Source organism: Pleurodeles waltl, chromosome 1_2 (assembly GCF_031143425.1).
Source record: "Pleurodeles waltl isolate 20211129_DDA chromosome 1_2, aPleWal1.hap1.20221129, whole genome shotgun sequence".
NCBI lineage: Eukaryota > Metazoa > Chordata > Amphibia > Caudata > Salamandridae > Pleurodeles > Pleurodeles waltl.
This window is the reverse complement of record NC_090437.1, coordinates 73,941,361-73,959,941: the sequence shown is the minus strand read 5'-3', so window position 1 is coordinate 73,959,941 and position 18,581 is coordinate 73,941,361.

The following is an 18,581-nucleotide window of genomic DNA, read 5'->3' as shown; positions in this document are numbered from 1 at the left end:
CTTCCATCCCACTTGCAGCATCCCATATATTTGTGCCAGTAGCCCCATAGGGGTTTATGTTGTAATCTCTTGGCTGAGGAATAGAGATCTTGACACGATTAACCTTTACTGTTTAACGAACTGTAAAGTGAAGCCCTGTGTGCTTTGACGATAAACGTAGAACTCACAAATCAAAGGAATGTGACGTTTCCGGGGGAATAAACTAACCTGATTCATTAGTAGAAAGTTCTTGGTAAAAAAAAAAAAAAAGTTCTTGGTAGTACTTGCTAGTACTTTCTACGTTTTTCTCAATCCAACACAACTATCAGGAATCTCTATATTCAGGAACAATAACCCTCAACCACCAAGGCGGCATGCTTCATCATAGGATTCTGTGCCACGCTAGACAGGCGGTGCAATGGTTAACGGGCCCCTCAATGGGGGCTTTTTAGTGGAGGACTTTTCACTGCCTGTGATAGGGGCTGGTGTCTAAAGAGACCTCATTGAGAGTCCCACTAGGATTTGCACTGCATATCTAGAGTCGGACAGAATCCTATGACAAAGCATGCCACATCGGTGGGTGAGGGTTCTTATTCCTGAAAAGAGATACTCAGTAACACCGAAAGTACTAGAAATACATTTCTAGTACTGAATCAGAGCAGTCCCACCCCTTACTCCCATTCTTTTGATTTATGAGTAAGTCCAGGGAGGATATGTGAGGGGCTGCAACTAATCTTCCAGCTCCCTCTCCTCTTTTTTGTTAATTAAGACAGATAAAGACAACCATCAAAGACCAAAGGCGCCTTAATAGCAAGTTTAATGTTTAAAAAATGCACACAGCAGCGTTTGTTTGCTCACTAAGAGAAAATATGCATGTGATTTAAAAGTAGTAAAACAAAAATGTTTCTTTTCTTATTTCTTGTGATTAATGTTCATTCTCTGTTTCTGTAAAATAGGTCATTAACCTTGTATGTAAGGATTATAAGAAAGTTACACCATCACTGCATGTGACATCACTTCCCGTGTCATTTGTGAATTGGACATGATCATTAGCCCCTTTACTATTTTCCATAGAACCTTCTGTCTGAACCCCCGTAAAACACGATGCAATCAATCGTGCAGCACAAAACACAACAGACTAAAACAGCATAATCCGTGACCAGCAGAACAAAGTGCAACATAGCAAAGTTTCACAAATATTCTTTCCACACATTCTCACTTCGACAAAATTGCTTTCATAATATATTGGTGAATGGTGTATGCACCAGACATTGACTTAATTTTCACGAAGGACATGTAATAATGCCAGCCAAAAAGCGTGATCTATCCTCTACGGTTGTATCTCATATGGTGAACCCAACAATTGTTGATGTAACGCATGGAGCAAAGCGAAGACTGCGAGTTCTTATTTATAACTAGCCACAGTTTTGTACTAACTAGAGTCTTAAACGGTTAAAGAGCAGTGGTAAAAGGTTATTTGCCATTTAAAGAAACGTACTGCTTTTGGTTGGCAATATAGTGGTGGTTGCTGGCATCTCTTCAGTACATACAGAGCACAAAAGAACACAAGACAATAACATGCCACAAACCAAAATATCAACATAACAAACAAATAAAATGGAACCATACAGGTCAACAGTCAGAACAGAATGAAAAACAACAAAATCAGAACAATAGAACAACAGCACAATGCAACAGAGCAACATTAAAATACAAATCCACAAAAAAGTCACACATCACCACCACAACAAAGTGCAACACAGCAAATATACAAAAATATATTATTATTCATTATCACTTCCACAAACCCACCTTCAAAATACAGTGGTAAAAGGTGTTAGCATCTACCTAATACTCATGAAAACATCAAATAGCACTAGCCAAAACTGTTTTGTGATCCAGCCCCTAAACTGCTCTACTGGTTGCTGATTTATCTTCGTTGCAGATCTGGCAATATTTTCTCACTGGAACGTTTTGCATTTATTTATTTAGGGGTTTTTACAGAGGGATGCAGGGCAGGCAGGTCACTTTAAAGCAGAAAAAATATATTACAATTGGAATACGGAGAAAATGTGGAATTTTTAGAAATATGGCAGCTGGGGCCCTAGGATGCATTGGATGGGACGTCTTCGATGCCTCCCAGTGAATTGTACTAGAAGTCTTTGCAGGTCTGTTTGAACAATTCCTTTTTCAGGAGTTTTCTGAATTTGAGGTGATTCACTTCCATACAGAGTTAAAGGTTGAAGCTCCAGTAAACTGACTGGAGAAACACATGATTTTATGGAACGTGTGTTTACTGCCAGACACATGAGTTAAATAGCGAGAGTTGAAATATGTATTCATAACGCTAACAAGTACGTAAATGAAAGACAATAAGATGCCAGGTTATGCACACGAACTACTAAAATTGAGAATCCTGATGTGCTAAAAAAGCTCCAAAATGTAAAGACTGTATTATAAGCCTCAACAGTAAAACCAATAAGACAGGTGTGAGTATCAACTGTCCACAGGGATATCTTGAAAGTGATAATGTACCGTGTTTATGATATGTAATGTACTGACACAGCTTGGTAGTGTATTAGATTTCATTCTTGTGCAGATATAAATGTGATGCAGACTTACAAAGGTTGATGTACCAGGAGTTTTACTGATGAAGGAGTGTAGAACCCTGAAATGCATTGATAGGTAGCTATGAAAATAGTGTTTTAAAAACAAGTAGCTGAGTTGCAATGGAAATTGACGTAAGTATTGTGTTTTATTAGAAGTCGCAGGTCATTTGGGGGCTGCAGCCAGGGATTATCAATGAAAGCATATTTTGCTGTTAGATACTTTCAGCTTCTGAAGATAGCCAGACTTTGTGCGCAATACATAGTGATTTGAAGCTAATACTGAATTAAACTGGGAGGAGCTGCAAAGTATCAGGGATTGTTGAAAATTGTCCAGTTCCAGTAAGTAAAGATATTGCCTGAGTTGCACCCTTTGCAATATGTGGATTCATTTTTAGGCAGGTCAGAGTAGACTATGTTACAATAGTCCAGTTTAACCCGTATAAGAGCAAGTGTTATTTCAATCTAGGGGTGGGGGAGGACTTTCCTGGGGAAAGAGAGCTAGACATTAGTTTCCTAGACAACTGTGTTGATTTGTGGCAGGAAGGTGAGGTTTGAATCAAAGAAAAAAAAAACAGGACTTCTAAATTGACATGGTTATGGTGAGGCCACACTAGGAAATAACATTGAAAGAAAGCTTTCCCCTCCTACATTTAGGATTTATGCCTTTGACTTGTTCAAACAATGGAAAGAAAGAAGTCAATCTATTCAAGGCAATCACAGATGTCCTAGTCTATACCTTGAGTTTATTCAGCAGAATGGTGAGGATGATCATATCATAACCCACCAATAGGTCAAGAAGGATAAGAGCTTCTTGCTGTATTTCATACATACTGATAAGGAGTTCCTTGATGTTTATCAGTGCTAGTTCTGGGCCTCAAGAAGGACTCTAGCTAGACTGAAAGTAATTCAATATGAGGTTCGGATCTAGATATACTTGCAGCTCTCTGGTGAATTCTCCTTCATGGATCTTTCCAATATTTTGATTGAAAATGGGAGGTTTGAGATTACACCGTAGTTGGACAGCAGAAGTGGCTCTGGTATAGTTTTCTTAAAGAGGAGGGTGATGATTGCCTGTTTCACGAGGTAAGCTACTTGCCACTTAGAAGAGAAGTGCACTTAGTTGAGAAGTGTTCATCATGCTGGAACTGCCTGCTATGAGGGTTGGGAAGACATTTTTAATGAATGCTGCTGTGTCAGCTATTCCATAGAATAGCTTAAGGCTTCGGCTTTCGAAGCAAATGTGAAACATTCTCTCCTGTCATAGGTTTAATGGAGAAGACTAGTTGGATTGAGGGAGGGTTTGGGATTATAATATGATTGTGCTATGCTGCTATTAATAGAATCATTAGAACTGTGATCTTTACCCTGAAGCAGTTCCTTTAGATTTTCATAACGTTGCTGGGAGGTGATCTGTAAATTTTTAAGAACTTCAGAAAAAAAAATTCTTGACAGATATTAAATATTTTGTTATTACAGTTCTATTTCTTATCAAGCGTAGCTATTTCATCCTTTAATTTTGTCTGAATCAGAGAGGAGTTTCATCGTTTTTATCCCAGGTTCAAACACTTTCTTTTCATTTGGGTCAATTCAGACCATTTGTGTTGGCCTTGATCACAGGCTTTCTCTTTCTAAGTCAGCAGGATGCCAATATGTCAAATGTGTATCAAATCTTATTGTTTAGGGTGGTGAGCATGGGTTCAGGCTAAGCGCTGATAGGAGGCATTGTGGGTCTCATTACGGGGCTGGCGGTTTTGAGCACACTCAAACTACTACTTTAGGTTTCTGCCAGATCAACATACAATTGTGAGTGAAGTATAATCAGTGATAGGCCGCACAGTGGTGTATTATAACAGATACATGTGGGATTAAAGTCTCAATAACCCACATGATACATGTGGCCAGCTACCCCCTTGAGCGAGCATCAATGGTTAGAAGCCTTGGACACGGAGGCGGAGCTTGGAAGAGACCAATTTGGCCGCTACCTGTATACGTTCTGTGGTGGGGTTACCTTGCCCCTCCCCTCCAGCCAGGCGGTCTTCAGAGTCAACCTCATATCCTGAGAGCTGTAACCAAGCCCTGATGATTCTACCGCACAGTTCTGAGCCGAGGGAGTGAGGGTAAAGTGGATCCCCAGACGTTGACTACACTAACAGGCTAAACAACCACAGGCCACACAACATGGTTAAAATGCCTGTGAGAGAGAAAGAGGCGGAGGGTGGAGAGTGGAGCCTGACTTTGACGCGGGCAGATCAGATGCCCCTCAAGAGTCACCTCAGCCCACAGGCCAGTTATATTAAGGTAGGATGTGGCACACTTCATGCGGGGAGAGCTGCTGGTCCAGCAATCAGAAGGCTATTCCAGGTGGCTCACCTGGCAGAACATCCTGAGTGCTGGACCTGTTTGGGAGGCCACAGATGGTAAATGCGACCCAGTACTACAGGTACAAGCTTCCCTCATCACAATCTGGGACGATTTAGAGGGGCCCCTTCAATTCTATTGCAGTTGGAAGCACACAACCTTCCAGCATTGATTGAGCACAGCTGGTGCTCACTCAACAAACTATCACAGAGCAACCTGCCTGGACCCTGGAGTTGCTGACAGCCTCCTGTCCCTCACCCCCAAGTGCTGGACACAGGCTGACAAAACTTCCCCTTGGACTGACCTGGCAGGAGCTTCACTAGCTGAGATAGCTGTCTTGCACCCACCTACCTTGGAAGCTGGACTCGAACCACAAACCACAAACCACAGACCATTGGGTCAGTGGGATAGCATGGACCTGCATACTACTTACTCCCCAGCCTGCTCTGATGCAGGAACTTGCCTTAAATGGATACTGAGGCCCATTGTTCACTGTGAGTGGGAACTTACACTGACAGGGTGGTGTCATTGCTCACTCTTTGACAGTCATTATTGAGTGAGAGCTACCTTGGCCCCACTGGCACATCTGTTTCAGAGAGACTTCTTGCAGCCTCTGCTTAGTCGTCCTACTTCTGCTGAGTATGACGACCTGCTGCCCAGCAGCCAGCTAATTGCTGTTGTCAGAAGTGCTTGGTATCTCACACCAGTCCCAAAAGGTCTCTTTTCAAGCCCCTCAAAGGGTGTCATGGGGGCTATTCTTAAAGAGATCTTGGCTGTAGGGACCACCCTCACAGCGATGGATGCGAAAATGACTGACCTCGCTTCTGAGGTGAAGTCCATTCGTCAGGACATGTCTTCTATCCATATATGGCCGGACAAGGTCGGTCAATGACTGAGTGCTGTAGAATTCCAATATGATCATATCCTGGATTTGAGGCGTGGATTCCTCCAGTGGAAAGTGACTGATTTAGGGGACAGGGCTAGAAGAGACAACTTTCAAATCTACGGAGACTACCAACATGATTGCCACTTGACACATGTGATCCCGACTCTCGTACTGCTTGCAAAGGCAGAGCCCCTTGAGTTCCAGAGAGCACCCCATGTATGATCTTACCGGACCCCTGGAACAAACATCCAACATCAAATAATTGCATGCACATTGCACTACCAACCCACCAGGATCATCTTGTCTGCAGCCAAGGAAACCAAGGAACCTTCACTCCTGGATGGGAACAGGATATCCTTTTCAGTGGACTACTCAGCAGCAACCAAAGCGATCCATAGAAGATCCCTAGCACTACATGAATGGATGTAATAGAAGGGCATAAGATATAGGCTTCTAGAACCAGCAAGGATGACGGTCACTGTAAACGGCCAAACATATGAATTCCTTGACCCGTTAAACCTAGAACAGTTCAAAGCTGCACTGTAGGACCACCCAATGGACATGACCTCAGTGAGTGATGCGTCTCGGCCTTCCCCCCCGGAAACCTTCCAAAAACCAGCCACGTCACCTGCAGATGGAAGACACCACAAGGAGAGAATCAGATTAGGCTGGGTAGTGCAGACTCTTCATAAAAAATGAGACAAAATAAAATCTCAGTCTCCATTGAAACAGCCAGCTGTGCATGCTGGAAATGCAGCAAAAGGCTGAACATATTCTTTGTTTCTACTTGCCTCCCTGTTGTCGTGCATGTGTTTTGTTGCTCCAGCCTATGTTTCTCTATAGCTGTCTTCTCTTTCACCCTTCCTATCCCCTCCATTTATGTTGTGGTGTAAGCTTGCCTATGGTTTGTTCCTTCTCAATGGGAATTGTGGTTTGTTACTAACCGGCGTCTGGGCTCCAGAAGCTTGGACCCAAGCCTTTCAATTTCACATGTTAAGTGTGATGTTTCCCCCTTCTCCTCCTTAGCAAGAGGAAGAGATGTTGAGATGATCATAACCCTCAGAAGGAAGTTTTTTCCTGCGACCCACCAATGTTCATTTGTTTTCCTCCTGGGATTCCCCATGTGGTTGAATTAGGCAGACCCAAAGGTGGTGGGATCCACTGGCCAGTTATGCAAAAGCACTCCACTCCTCAGTTCATGGTATCTCAACTTGCCTCGATGATGAGGAGGGTGGGAAGGTAAGACTGTGTCACTGCCTTTGGTTCTGCCTGGTGATTCTTACTTTCCCTTGGTAGGCACCCTGCTCTAGAAACTAGCCTAAGCCTTATTCTGTACATCTCACCTCCTCCCAGGTACAGGTATCCGCATGGGCCTGGGTGATGACTTTAATGACCAGATGCAACTACTGTATAACACACTGATGACTGAGATATCCTGTAGAGGCTTCCACTCTGACCTCATTCTGGTGAGCCTGGTTCCAGACAGGGAAGTCTTCTGTCCCCACTGCTGTTTTTCATAGCCTTCAAATCCCTTGCTGCTGCCATTCAAAGAACCAGGAAGATGGGGGGGGGAATCTCTCCAGAAGTCAGGGAACTCAAAGCTCTACATTATGCAGGTGATAGCTTGCTTCTTCTTTCAAGCCCTCTGTCTTTGATTGCTGCAGTGATGTCCATCACTGATGAACTCTCAGCCCTCTCAGGCCAAAAAATCAACTGGTCAAATAGCAAGGTACTGGCCAAGACTAGGGCTACCACTATTGCCTGTATCCAGGGCTACAATATGAGATGGGTACCAAAAGGCCTCTGGAATCTGCATAAACAGAGGACTCTCCCAAATGGTGGAGGGCAACCTTTCCATCTACTTGAAAGCTCCCAATGAGACGTCTTGAAATGGTCTATCCTTAATTTGTCACTCTGGGGGAAAATTCAAGCAGTAAAGATGACGGTGTTGCTTCATTTCCGCTATCTTTTTAGTATGGTGCCCCTCTGAATACCTAAACCACATTTGGAGAGCATTTACTCCATTAGAGCCTATATTTGGAGTAGGCATGAACTAGGTTTCTTTTACCCTGACTATGGGGGGACACTCCAGCAGGGTCTGAGACTCACCACATGGCATCATATGGTCTGGCTTTTGGTCTTTCCCAGCTGGATGGCCACCTGGCCCCTGGCTGCTAAGCCCTGTATTGGGTCTGCCTTGAGTGTGCCCTCCTTGGCTCCCTACCTGACACTATACCCATATGTCTCTACTACCAATCCACCGATCACGGTGAATCCGGCTATGTTAGAAATGGCCTGGAGGGAGGCCGACCTACTTGTTGGTATTACCCCAATGTTGCACCACAAGGACCCACTGTTGCATAATGCAGCTTTGTGTGGCCAGCCAGTGTACTGGGCATATTGGAACAAGTGAGGCATGCGGCAGGTGGAACAACTGCTGAGTGGAGGTACCATGAAGTCCTTTATGACCCCTGCAATGAATTCAAGCTCCGAGATGTGGGCCACTGGTGGTACTGACAACTGTCCCATTGCATTGTTCAGCCTACAGAGCTTCTGCTATTGAGCTGAAAGTGTCACCTATTCTCCAGTATCTGTACATGCTGGGTCAGTTCAGGGCAGTAGCATCTGGCCCATATGGGTCCCCATTAGAATTCAGCATTCAGTCCCCACCCTAGCCACCACTAGACTTGCTTGGCAACCACTGTCAGGCAAGGTGTACTCCCCGGAAGACTAGACAGACATGCTGTTATCCCATGATCAAGTCCTCTATAAATCTAAACTGAGGTTCCTGTTTTTCATAATTCTGAATGACTGGTACTAGTTCCCACAGCTCAAGTGGTCCAAACTGTCGCCCAACAACCTTTCTCTGAGGTGTGATGCTGAATGTTGTGATCCCTTCATATCCTATGAACCTGCCTGGCCCTTTCCTCTCATTGGTTACAAGCGTTGAACCATCTATGACATTGTAGCCATGTGTGGATCACGATGTCTCCACAATTGGTGCTGCTGCACAATGTCTCGGACTTACCTGATGTGTTGACGCATGTACACTGCTGGCTGGCTTCCTCTCTGGTGATATCCAAACTGTGCATACTCCACTACTGGTGACAGCCCAACCCTCTGCAATATAGTGAATGGCTGCTTGAGCTTCTCTGAGTGACCTGCTACAAAAGGACCTCCTATCAACTCATTGACAAGCTAGACACTTTCCAGGACGTATGGGACCCCTTTCTTGTAAGTGCTTATACACCCCGCAGCTGACACATTCACAGTATTACCACCAATCACCACTCCTTCAATAGCTGAGGTTGTATGCATAATCAGCAGCCGTCACTTGATGCCCATAGACCCTTCTTTGTGTTGAGATGTCCTTCCCAGCTTGCGGCCCTGAATGCAAAGCGCATATCACCACACTACCAACATTGACATATATCTGTGCTCCCCCTTTACAGCCTATAGTAGCTTTCCCCTTTCCCATTCATGCTGTGCCTTCACCATTCTCCTCACCTCCCTCCTCCTCACGAACATGATCTAATCCCTGCTTCCCTGCATAGAGACTGTTGTGGGATTATGCTATGTGTTTAATAGCTATGTACACCAGACTATGGCCTTCATTATGACCCTGGTGGTAAATCCCGCTTACCGCTACGATGACAGCCGCCAACTTACGGCAGCTGCAGATATCCGTTCACCATATTATGAGACACACACACCAATCTGACAGAATTCAACCACAGACACAAATCTGCCAGCCCAAAGGTCAGTGATAAAGTGGCGGTATCAAAACCCACACAGTTATGCCAACAGAACAACACCCACCACATTATGACCCACGAATCGCCAGAGCGGACATTCAACTGCGGTAAACCGTTGGCGGTACATACCGCCACACTCACAATGAACACCCACAGAAAAAACAACACTACATTGGGAAATTCAAGCAACACACACCTGACACACATACACACACCACACCCACACCACTATAAAACACCCACCCACATTACCCTCAACCTCTCACGAATACGAATCATTGTCGCCAGACAGACACCAAGTTCACTGTCACAACTACACACGCACACCACTCACACCCATACACCCCTCATGCACCCCACTCTATACACCCCAACACATTACCCAACACACCCTCACCAACACACACCACATACATCCATGACACCACAAAGGACTCCCGTTTCACTGAAGAGGAGTTAAGGGTCACGGTGGAGGAAATTTTCCGGGTAGAGCCACAGCTATTTGGAGCACAGGTGCAGCAGATATCAATAGCCAGGAAGATGGAGCTATGGCGGAGAATCGTGGACAGGGTCAACGCTGTGGGACAGCACCCAAGAACAAGCGACAACATCAGGAAGAGGTGGTAACCTACGGGGGAAGGTACGTTCCATAGCAGCAAGACACCAGCTCGCTATACAGAGGACTAGCGGTGGACCCCCACCACCTCCCCCACAATTCACAGCATGGAAGCATCCAGTCTTGGCAATACTGCATCCTGAGGGCCTGGCCGGAGTCGGAGGAGGACTGTACTCTGGTAAGTCAACTCTCTACTATTATCACCCCCTACCTGCATGCCATCACATACCCTCACCCTCACACCCATCACTCCACTACATCCCACACACTCCCCCATCACATCTCTCTAATCCCAATGCCAAGCCCTGCATGCAGTACCAATGCATGGACACCCCTCACAGCCCTGCATGGACACTCATCACTAAAGTATGCACAGCCTAGGGAAAATAACAATCCCACTATACACCAACATACACAAATAAAAGCTGGCAGGACAACACCAATCATAGAGGGGAAGCCAGGGATGTACAATATGTCATACACATTAACCATAACACATCATTTACATCCCCACAGGCACCCCAGCCAAAGTCACTGGAGAAGACATGGCACCGCTATCCAGTCCCCCAACTGAAGAGGCACACAGTGATGACAGTAACTCTGGTCTTCAGGATTTGGATGATCTACCTGGCCCATCAGGGACCACTGGACAGCCAGTTACCAAAGCCCAGTCACAGACCTCCTCCATCAGGAAACAACACCACAGCACCCGCCCAGCATACCCAAACCTCTGTCCACAGGACACGTCAATCAGCAGTGTGCCCACCTCTACAGGGACCCCAGCCCACACCTCGCACACAAGACAATCAGGGACCTGGGGTCAGTGGCAGTGGGCACACTGTCCAGGGGACAGAGGCACAGGCCAACAGGGACACTGGGAGGACTGCTGTGCACCAGGGGGAGGACAGGACCAGGGAACCGACTCTCCAGGAAGCACTCTCCGAGATCCTGGGAACCTATCAACGTTCCAGGACATGATGGGCCAGATCCTAGACAATGTGCAGGAGAGCAGGCAGCTGCAAGAGGGACAGTACCAGGGGATCAGGGAGGACTTGCAGGCCATCCACAACACACTGATCTACATAGCAGGGGTGCTGGCAGACATGGCCAGCATAATGAGGGAGGCAGTGTCACACCAGCGGGCCCCTGCCACTAGCCAGTCATCTGAACAGCCTTCCACTTCCGCTAGTGGCCAGGAGGCCCTGCCACAGGACTAACAGGCTACCAGCACCCCTCCCCCTGCAGAAAGTGAACAACCCTGCAAACGTTTTCTGCGATCCAGACAGAAGCCAGAGACACATGCCAAGTCCCCCACCAGGGAATGAGACACTCCTGACTGTCCCCCTTGTGTCCCACTCAGTCACCCTGTCCACCTTGAATTGCCATTGCTCCCCTTCATATGTCCCCATGGACAATACACCTGTGCTACAAACAGACTGGAACAATACCCTGGACTTTACTCCATCATCACCCAATCCCATTGCACTTTTGCCCCTCTATACAAATGAACTGTACATAGAATGATCATAGAATTAATGATCTGTAGCTGGCTGTTGTGATCACACCAGGAGTATTTGATGAATCACCAACATCTGCAAAATGAATAGCCAGAAGGAACAGTAAGTGGGCATAGAAGTGGGAAATACCATCATGTCAATGCCACACAGAATTCAACCTAAAGTAATTGAAATGTCAAGTTGCTCTGTTTCCCCGGTGTGTCATTGGAAGTACTGACGGATTACAGATGTTCTGTTGTCCACATCCTCATCCTCTGCCTCCTCATCCTCACTGTCCACAGGGTCCACTGCTGCCACAGCGGCATCTCCAGTCTCCTCCTGCTACAGAAAAGGGACATGTCGTCTGAGGGCCAGGTTGTGCAACATACATCTGGCAGACCTTCTTGGGTGAGTAGCACAGGGATCCACCTGTTAGATGGCAGCACCAGCCCATGCACCGACCCAGGATACTTAGCATTGACGTGGGAGATATACTGGTCTGCCAAGCACACCATATGCACATTCATGGAGTCAAAACTCTTCTGATTCCTGAACACCTGTTCATTCTGACGGGGGGTACAAATGCAATATGTGTTCCATCAATCGCCCCAATTATATTGGGGATATGTCCCATTGCATAGAATTCGGCCTTCACAGTGGCCAAGTCCTCAACCTGGGGCAATGCAATGTAGCTGCACATGTGTTTTATCAGGGCAGACAACATTCTTGTCAGCACTATTGAGAACATTGGCTGTGACATTCCTGCTGCCAAGCCCACTGTCACTTGGAAAGAACCAGTCGCCAGGAAATGGTGACCTGATAGCACTTGAACAAGAGGGGTGATCCCAGTGAGATGATGGATAGCAGATATCAGGTCAGGCTCCAATTGGGCACACAGCTCTGTGATTGTGGCCCTGTCCAGTCTATAGGTGAGTATTATGTGCCTGTCCTCCAGTGTAGCCAAGTCCACCAGGGGTCTGCATACGGGGTATGTCTCCGTCGTTTATTCATCCGCAGTGGTAGGAATCTAAGGGACAAAAGAGTGAGGAGCCTGTCACAAACTGAACAATGGAGACACAACAGTAGTCTGCAATCTGTAAACATGTTATGGGACAATGTGAATTGTCAAGTATGTGCCTATTTATCCTGTGACATAGCATTATTCCATAGGCCACTCCCCCCCCCCGAAATGGCGTCCACCTGTGCTGTGTGGAGAGACAGATGGAAGTGAGGTAATGCCGCTGATGTTGTGTGGTGTGGCGGAGGCAGTCGTGAACCGTTGCGCAATTTCTTATCGGTTAATATTGGGCCCTATTGTGTACAGTGGCCAATAGTGATCTGCGCTGGTGGTGACGGTATGCACCGCGACGGACGTGACCACCATTTTCTATCTGATTCCTCACTCGTTTCCTAACCTACCACAGGAGAGGACCTACATTGCATGTGCTACTGTGACCTGTGTCTGGAACCTACCATGGCCCCTGTGACTGGGGAAAGGGCCTCAGCCTTCACTTCAAAGGAATTGGAGAGACTGGTGGATGGGGTTCTACCCCAGTACGGACTGCTGTATTGGCCTCCAGACCAACAGGTGAGTACACTGTGTGCACGATGCATGTGGCATGAATGTATGGAGGTGTGTGTGAAGGCATTGTGTAAAGGGGAGGGATGTCCTCTTGGCTGGGTACACGTTGAGTGCTGGGCTATCAATCAATTAATAAATTTGTTGAGTGCGCTACAACCCTGTAGGGTCTCAAGGTGCCGGGGTGGAGGGGGTGCTACTTCTCAAAGAGCCAGATCTTGAGGCGTTTTCTGAATGACAGGAGGTCCTGGGTCTTGCATAGGTTGGTGGGGAGGGAGTTCCAGGTTTTGGCAGCAAGGTGGGAGAACGACCTGCCGCCGGATATGGTGTGGTGAATGCGAGGGACTTTTGTGAGGGCGAGGTCGCCGGAGCGGAGCTGGCGTGTCGGGATGTGGAAGTTAAGTCGATGATTGAGGTAGGACGGTCCGGTGTCGTGGAGGGCTGTGTGAGCGTGCATTAGGATTTTGAAGACGATCCTTTTGTTTACAGGTAGCCTGTGTAGGGTTATGAGGTGGGCAGAGATGTGTTCGTGCCGAGGGAGGTTGAGGATGAGACGTGCTGAGGCATTCTTGATGCGCTGGAGTTTTCTCTGGAGCTTGGCCGTAGTTCCCGCGTAGAGTGTGTTGCCATAGTGCAGTCTGCTGCTGACGAGGGCGTGGGTGACCATTCTTCTAGTTTCTACGGGAATCCACCTGAAGGTCTTGCGGAGCATACGAAGGGTGTTGAAGCATGAGGACGAGATGGCGTTGACTTGCTGGGTCATGGAGAGAGAAGAGTCTAGTATGAAGCCGAGATTGCATGCGTAGGTGGTGGATTTTGGGGGTGGTCTCAGGGTGGCCGTCCACCAGGAGTTGTCCCATGCTGACTTGTTGAGTCCGAAGATGATGATCTCGTTTTTTTCTGAGTTTAGCTTGAGATGGCTTGCTGTCACCGAGTTAGCGATGGCGAGAAGTCTGGTGTGGAGGTTGTTCTTGGTGGTATAGGGGTTCCTCATGAGGGAGAGGATGAGCTGGGTGTTGTCAGCGTAGGAAATGATGCTGAGGCTGCCAGGTCAGAAGATGCTGGCGAGTGGAGCCATGTAGATATTGAAGAGGTTGGGGCTGAGTGAGGATCCCTGGGGGACTCTGCATATGGTCTTGGTGGCCTTTGACTGGAACCGGGGGAGGCAAACTCTTTGGGTTCTTTCGGAGAGGAAGGAGATGAGCCATTCCAGGGCTTTGTGGCTAATTCCGGCATCGAAGAGGCGTGTGCGAAGGGTTTTGTGGAATACGGTGTCGAAGGCTGCGGAAAGGTCGAGAAGGATGAGGGCAACGGTTTCACCTTTGTCAAGCCTGGTCCTGATGTGTGTCAATAGTGATGGAAACGGGTATGGTGGGTCATATGTGCTACAGGCTGGACTGTTTGGCTAATGGTGTTGTCCTGTCTGTATTGCCTCTGCAGATCAGCGCCCATCAAAAGAAGGGTATTTGGCGTGCCATCGCCAAGGAGGTGTGGACCTTGGGGGTCTGTGGCAGGCAGAGCACCCACTGTCACAAACAGTGGGCGGACCTGAGACGCTGGGCATGGAAGACTGCGGAGGCCCAGCTGGGGATGGCCTCCCAACGAGGAAGGGGTGCCCGGCGAACCCTGACCCCCGCGGTGGCCCCCATACAGAAGGTGGCCTATCCAGAGCTTGAGGGCATCACAGCAGCCACAAGGGGCTGAGTACAGAGGCCATCATTGAAGGAAAGGGCTGGGGGGTTGGTATCCAGGTGGTGTGTGTCAGTGGGTGCCCCTAGGCCAAACCAGACATAGCAGCATAGGTCCTCTGGTGGGTAAGGGTCTGAAAGGGAAATACTGCATATTTAGCTTGTTAACATCCACTACCGGTCAGGGATGCGTGGGTCCCAGGTGTGCTGCAGTTGGCGGTGTGTGCTCCTCCTCATGCCTTTGTGGCTAGCAATATCACTGGTAGTGCAATGCATAGTACTGAGGCCTGTTCTCTGTGTGTGAGGGTGCTGTGTACGCCAACGGTGGTGTTGGTGCAGTCATTGACCTAGTGTATCCTTTGTCTCTCTCCCCCCTTTCTTGTTTTGTCATCCTGTCCTTATGTGCATTAGCATCATCTGGCAGAGGAGCAAAGGCACAGGTGACAGAGGGAGCTGCATCCCACAGGACCCTGGAGGCACAGTCCACTGATGCTGAGGGCACCAGTGGGACAGAGGGCGAGGGAAGCACCATGGCGGAGACTGGAGGGGACAATACAGACTCAGATACCTCCTCTGATTGGAGATCCCTGGTGGTGGCGGACACCTCTGTGACCACCCTAGATACAGGTACAGCCACCACCCCCGTACCAGCACCACCCTCCCAACAGCCCCTCAGTGAGTTGCCCGTGCCCGCTCACCCAGGAGGGTGTGCATCTCCTTCGCCCCAGGCACCTCAGGCCCTGCTCCAGTGAGCCCTGCTGTCCTGAGTGAGGAGGCTTCTTACCTCCTGAGATCCATCTTGGTAGGGCAATAAACCATTGTGAATGCCATCTAGGGGCTGGCAGCCCAGATGCAGCAAACTAATGCATTCCTGGAGGGCATTCACAGTGGATTGGAGGCCCAAAAGAGATCGATCCAGGCTCTGGCCTCTTCTCTGATGGCAGTCATTGTCCCTGTTTCAACCATCCACCCTCCAACTACCACTTCCCAGTCCCATTCACCTCTACCCTAACCCATCCCAAGCACACAGCCAGACGAGCATGCACACAGGATAACAGCCAAGAATGTCAAAGGTAAACACAAGCACCACACTTCATCCAACAAGCACTCACACAAACACCATTCATTTGCAGACACAACAATATCCACTATTTCCACTGTCTCCCCCTCCTCCTCCACCTCCCACCCAGTTACGCCCACACTCACACCTGCATGCACTACATCATCATCCACTACCTGCATCATCACCACACGAGGCAGAACATACACCTCACTGGCAGACACCTCCACATCATCTATGCACACGTCCCCTGTGTCCTCTCGCACTGTGTCTGTCCCCCTCCTAAAGTACACAAACTCAGGCACTCAGACACCCAACAGTCATCCACCTCACAACAGCGCACAACCCATGCACCTGCACCCAAATTTAGCAGACAAACACCTCCAACAATCACTCCCTCATCCTCCACTCCCATTACTTCTTCCTCCTCCTGCCCCAATGTCCCCAAAAAGCTTTTCCTTCCCACCGTTGACCTCTGCCCTACTCAATACCCCCATCCTGTACGTATGGCCAGGGTATCAAGAACCCAGCCAAGCACTTCAGCCAAACAGTCCATGGGCCCAGTTTCTTCAGCACCTACTTGTGGTAGGAAGGATTCCTTGCCACAATTACTGAAGGGGAAGGAGCCTGCACCAACCAGCAAGAATGGAAGGAGCCTGCACCAGCCAGCAAGAAGGAGAAGGAGCTTGCACCAGCCAGCGAGAAGGGGAAGGAGCCTGCACCAGCCAGCAAGAATGGGAATGAGTCTGCACCAGCAGCTGTCACAGAGCCCCCACCGCCAGCCATGGTTGTGCAGCCATCAGTGAGTGCAGGGGCTAAGCAAGGGCCTCCCACTACCACCACCACAGTGCAGCCATCAGAGGGTGCACGGCTGGGCAGGAACCTCCCACTACCACCACCAAAATGCAGTCGTTGGAGGGTGCAGGGACTGGGCAGGAGCCTCCCACCACACCACCACCATAGTGCAGCCATTACTGCCGGCAGATACCATATGATCCAGCCTCTATGGGCTGCTGTGCGGCCTGCCCCCACCAGAACTAGTGGGGTATTCACCAACCTGAGAGACTGCCGGCCTTGCACTCCCCAGGGCCAAGCACAGAGCATGTTGCCCCCTCCAGAACCAGTGGGCAAGTCACCCACTCGAGAGACTATGGCCCATCACTCCCCAGCACCAAGCACAGAGCATGTTGCCCCCTCCAGGACCAATGGGCAAGTCACCCAGCTGAGAGACTGTGGCCTTGCACTCATCAGGATCAAGCACAGGGCATGTTGCCCCCTCCAGAACCAGTGGGGTATTCACCCACTCGAGAGACTGTGGCCCTGTACTCCCCAGGACCAAGCACAGGGCATGTTGCCCCCTCCAGAACCAGTGGTCTTGTTTGCGCATCTGGCTGAGGTGCCTCCCCCTTTCCCCATCCCCCTTCCCCCTGAGGTGCCTGCCTATTTGCCAACTGATGACCCTGCAGTGTTCTCTCCATATTGGTGCAGGGATCGAGTGGGGCCTTGGACTTTTCCCTGTGACCATGTGGCCCCTGTTGACTGTGGACTGGGCAGTGTGTGCTAGGTGACTGTACTCACCGTCGTCGTCTTCGCCCGCGTTGGTGTTCGTGGTGGAGCATAACGTAGAAGATCATCAGAAAAAATGGCAGTTCTGGGTCCATGGCGGAGTTGTTCTTCCCTTTGTCTCCAATGGTGAGTCCTTTCTCTTCTGGGCTCTGTTTCCGCTGGGCTTTTGATGGCGTTAGTACCACCCCGGAAAAGGTGGCAGTTTGGCATGTCATAATATGGTGGGTGGAACTTTGTCTTCTCCTTGGCTGTAGGTGGCTACTGCCGAGGTGCCTGTTGTTTCCTCCCTGACAGTCGGTGTGGTACATTGGCTGTCTATCAGAGATATCACCGCCATAGTCATAATTTGGCAGTAGTTACCGCCCGCCTGTTGGTGGTATTACCACCACTTTATCACCCACCGCCAGGGTCGTAAAGAGGGCCAATATTCCCTAGATGGAGAGTTTCACATGTGATGGTTTTCTATGTTTTTCTCTTTGCATTGCATTGTTTATTGCTAAATAATAAATAAATGCTGAAAAATGGATGAATTATAAATAAATGCTGGAAAAAAAGAGACTTCTGGGGTGCAGTAGCCACCAGCAGCTGTTGTCTGTCTATTGATCTTGTGAGATGTCTCCTCAACATCATGAAGTTTTGATCCTTGACTTTGATAACCCTTATCCTTGTGAGTGTATTTTTAATTGTTTTGAGTCTGATTTTTTTAGTTATCCTCTGTCATAAAAAGTGTTCCTTGTTTTGACGAATTAGAAGATTCTTCATGTATAACAGTATAGGCAACTAGGGCTTTATGGGTTCTATTAACTTCTTGGAGGATGTTCCCTCACTTCATTTTCCCTCGTGACTCACATTTTGGAAATATAGCGTAGCATAACACCCCACTCTGAAAAGAAGGTCCTAGCTAGAGCAGCTATCTTTATTGCCATGGAAGGAATACTTAGAAACATGAGGAACATAGGGCCATATTTTCAAGGCCCTTGTGCCACTTA